Below are 4,907 nucleotides of genomic sequence, written 5' to 3'. Positions count from 1 at the left end.
TTTCAAAGCAGTTTTTTTCTTATTCTTATCTTGAAGCACAAGATCTATATGGTTTTTTGTGTGAGAATTTTTATTTTGAGTTATCACAAATCAATGGCTATTTTATTTATTTGCTTTAACAGGTTTGCGTTCTTATTATGACTGACCCTTAAGACCACAAAATGGCAATGAAGATATATATTGCACTGGAATAAACGAAACCTTATTTACTCCCTCTTTAGAATGTAAGCCCCCCCTACCCCCCATTGAATAAGTGTTTTTTGTTTAATATACAATTTAAATTCAATAATCAAGTTCTGTGTGTGGATCAGTGATCCCTCATTCGTTGCGTGTGTATTTTCAATATTGCAATAAACTAATAAAACAACAAATGTAGTGCAATAACAGAAATATTTAACAGTGAGGGGCAAAAGTGTTGATTGTTTGAATTGTAGGAGAATACAAATAATGTATTTATAAAAACCAATTGTTGTATACTTTAAAAGTCTATATACCATTACAGAGTTGCATTTTTTCATTTCCCTCGACGCTAAAGTACATTTCTGAGACTATATGTCAAATTCGATATCGAAAAATTTCGATCGAAAAGTAGAGATGATAAAAAAAGAAAATGTTAGAAATAGATCCCAGATATTTCAATAAAAATCTTCACTATAATCAACATAAAATACGCACATAGAAATTAATTTCAACCGGTTTAGGCATGGTTTAATTATAACAGGTAGCAGCAAATCCCAGCTGATTTGACTCTGTAGTGATACAAGTGTCAAGTTCGATATGACATTTTGTGATTTAATTCCATTTCTATACACTTTTTATGCCCTCCACCATTGTATGGAGGGTATATTATCTTTGTCATTCCGTTTGTAACACCTCGAAATATACATTTTAGACCCCACAAAATATATATATTCTTGATCAGCATAAAATTCTGTCGAGTTAGAGATGTCCGTCCGAATGTCCATCTATCCGTCTGTGGAAATCACTCTAGCTTCCGAACGAAATGAAGTAGATTAATAAAATTAGACTTTAATGTATATTATGTCTGCAGGACTGTTGGTATTGAAAATGGGACATGTAGGTCTACGTCTTCGTATAGACCCCATATAACGGTACCTCCCGATATCCAGAATTTTGATGATTTTAGCGACATTATTCACCGGACTTGTTTCAAATTTGGTATTTGAAGTTCGTAATGGATACTACAGCCTAAGACAGGAAATTGTCTCTGCAGATCTACGTCTTCGTATAGCCCCCATATAACGGTACCTCCCGAAATTCGGTATTTTGATGATTTTAGCTACATTATTCATCGATTTTTTTAAGTTTCGCATTTGAATATTGTGATGGCTTATTACCAATGTTACCTATGCAGGTCCACGTCGTCGTATAGACCCTAAAATAACAGCTACATTCGGTAATTTTAAGATTTTAACAGAATTTTTAACGGATTTTATTGTTTTTGAGAATTTCCAAATTCGTTCCATATGGGGCTATTCAAAGTTCGGCTTTCTAACTTGTTTGATATAAAATTTCACTGCAGGACAATGTGATCTTATTTTTTGCCTAATAATGTAAAAATTCGCAGTTATACTTCGTTAAGGAACAGCGACAATGCATTAGGTAATATAGTCGTATATTTCATGTTTCCTAAAATTGCGAAATGTAGAATACTTTTTGTATGTATAAGATTTGGTTTTAATATATATGTTGGTTTTTGCAATTTTCTAGCGATTGCTTGAAGTGCTGAGAGATTTGGACCTACAGCTAACATTCAGTGGAATGATATGAAAGCCATGGTACTATTAAATAAAGGTAATCTCATTTCAAATTAGCATTCCAAGCTTTGCATTTTCTGTAAATGTCAAATTTCAATGCATAAAAAACAGTTCCCATCTCTGATTTTTTGTATATACAGTGGATTTAAAAATTTGAAAAAAAAATTGTAAACATATGGTCACATGACTTTACCTTCTTAGTTCTACCATGATTAAAGTATTAACATTTAATATTTTAAGTACTATTCTTCTGCATTTTAAATTTAATAATATAAATTCCAAAAATCAACATATTAAAAAGAAATCAAATGCTTTAGAAGAGTGCACTTCACAGATAAAAGCGTCTACATCAGTATTTATCACTGTTTGGTGCGTCTACTTTGCCAGTTTCAAACTTGACCATTTCTTAGAACTTAGAACTTTAAAAATAATGCCCTCAACTGTATATCTTATCATGTTTATTGAACATTTTAATCGATTTGAAAATGACCAAAAGAAACAATTCAACGTCAGTGTATAATTCGGTTAAGTGTATTATTGGTATTTAACTTATGTCGGAATGCCATCTGACATACTTCTTATCATTTTGATCGATACAGCGAAAAATTATGTTAACATCTTATCATTGTTAAACTAATTACACAAGATATGAGCACAAATGAAAATATAGGTACTTATTGTTGTAAAGAAAGTAAGACCAGCCCCTCTTAAAAATATATTAGGGGGATTCTATATTTCGCGCTGGTTTCCGGTCAAAGGTCCAGTTAAAACAAAATTATCAGAGTTTTGTGGTAAAGTTTTTGGTGGAGGTTTGTTCAGTCAAAACTTGGAGACGCAACATTTAAATACTCTTTATATGGCTAAATGTGAAAACGTTCCCATACGTAATTGAGGTTAAATGAAATCAGTTCTGGAGGTGACCAATTCGTTTTCAAGATACCTAAATTGCTTGAGACCCTGGGGCGCATCATGAAATCACCTTATATATCTTTTTGCAACTTGTTTGTTTATTCCATGGTCAAATTAAGAAGGTAAAGTCATCAAGTCAAAATTTCTTTACAAAATTATGTTCTAAAAAAATTAAAATCATATGGTATCATAGCCCTAACTTGATTTTATTGCACCATGAGCTAAGCTATTTGACATGTTCCTGAAAATTTACGTTACAACTCCTTAACGTCGCTGGGGCGTATACGAATACTTACCACTGTTACCTACATTATGTTTGTAACATTGGGATACGGATAACTAACCACATTGAAATTCAAATTCATAAACTATCGAAAAATATCGATATGGTAGATGGTAGGTAGATGCATCAACGCTTGGGAGCATTGATATGTCAAAAAAATTTAAATGTTTTTTCAAATATAAGTAGATTTTTATAGCATGTTTCCATTGGAAACCGAACAACGATGTTCGCTCTCAGAATTAGGTACACGAATTAACCCGTTCATACGGCACGATTCGTAATTCATAGTAAAATAATTCCTTTTTTCAAAAATTTTGTTTGTTGATTTTAATGGGAATTTATACGAAAATACATGAAATTCTCACTAATATGAATAGAAGAAATTATTGTTTTCCTCCCAAAAATTTATTATATCATTAATTTTACCATTTTCATTCACGATTTCAACTTTTTGTGTAAATGTTGACATTTTGAACACATTTTTGTGTTTTTCCATTTTTAAATTCTGCTGGAGAGACACTTGTCAAACATTTTTTCTGCCGATAGAAACATTTTGAAAATGTTGCCTCTTTTGTTTGCGTTTTCTGTGGAAATTTTAACTCGTGGACAAAATGCGTACCTCGAATGAGAGAGAAAACAAAATTTACTTTCTTGTTGTTATTTTTTGGCCAATGATTATTTCTATGGTTTGTGTGTTTTAGCTTCTTGACCTTAGGTTTTATATACAAATTAAAACAAAATTATTTTATTTTGTATTTTATTCCCGACGTTTCGTCGCTGTTTTGGCGACTTCTTCTGGGGAATTCGTCTATTTACTTTCGTTTGAATGTACATACGCCATTCAACATTGTAGTTTTCATTCATAATTTTCAGTCTTCCCGAAAATTTTTAAAATTTCATTAAATTTTTCTATTATTAATTTTTAAATGTCATAATTTATTTTTTCGATAAATGCTCTCATTTGTTAGGGATGGGACATATTTTTTCGTTGTTCTGAGAGTGATTTGATTTGAACAACGTACAAATATGAGTGTTCGCTCAGGAAATTTTGTGTGAAGAATTAGGTAGTTTTTTCATAGTTAAGGGCCAAACAACGAATAGAGAGCGAATCAAGTGCAGTGGAAACGCCACATTATATGTTTTCTTATACTACGTCATTCGGAGGCTATTATAATTCGCATTTTTCAACAATTTTAACAAATTTAAATAATTTTTCATTCAACATTTTCAATTTTAAAATTTGTTTGACAGTTCATTGTACCAGCAGCTGTGTCGACGCGTCTACTTATATTCTTCTACCATGGTTCCATGTTAAAAATAAGCAATTTTAAAATGCGTAGTATCAGCCAAAGTCGATAGATTTTAATACACGATGATTAATTTGGCCAATCTCGGTGAAAATCGAAGCGGATATATATTAAACATCACCGAAAAATAGCGTTTGCCACGAGATACAACATTCCGATTTAAATCAAGTCTGACGATTTTGATTAAAATTGGGTAAGATCTTGGGATTTCAATACAGGAAGGGTCTAAGTTTTATATTTTTTATAACAAAAAAATTCTGTTATAATGCATGTATAAAACTGGAAAAACTATCTCCAATTTAGGCCGTATTTGTAGGTCATAACAGGTTCTTGTTTCGGTGGCAAACCATTGTATGTATAGATCCACGTTTCCCCGGTGGCAAAACTTAGTATATATAGGTCCACGCTTTGGTATAGTCCCCATATAAAGGTAACCCCGATATTTGGTGTTTTGATGATTTTCGCCACATTTTTCGATACCAACCAATATTTGGTATTTTGATAATCCTAGTCACATTTACCCACGAAATCTTTGGTTGCCGCTTTGGTATGGCTCGCATATATCGGCCTCACCCACTTTATGGTATTTTGTAAAGTTTAACAACATTATCCAAACGGCCTTACTGTTAT

Source organism: Musca domestica, unplaced genomic scaffold (assembly GCF_030504385.1).
Source record: "Musca domestica strain aabys unplaced genomic scaffold, Musca_domestica.polishedcontigs.V.1.1 48, whole genome shotgun sequence".
Classification (NCBI taxonomy): domain Eukaryota; kingdom Metazoa; phylum Arthropoda; class Insecta; order Diptera; family Muscidae; genus Musca; species Musca domestica.
This window is presented reverse-complemented; position numbering follows the sequence as displayed.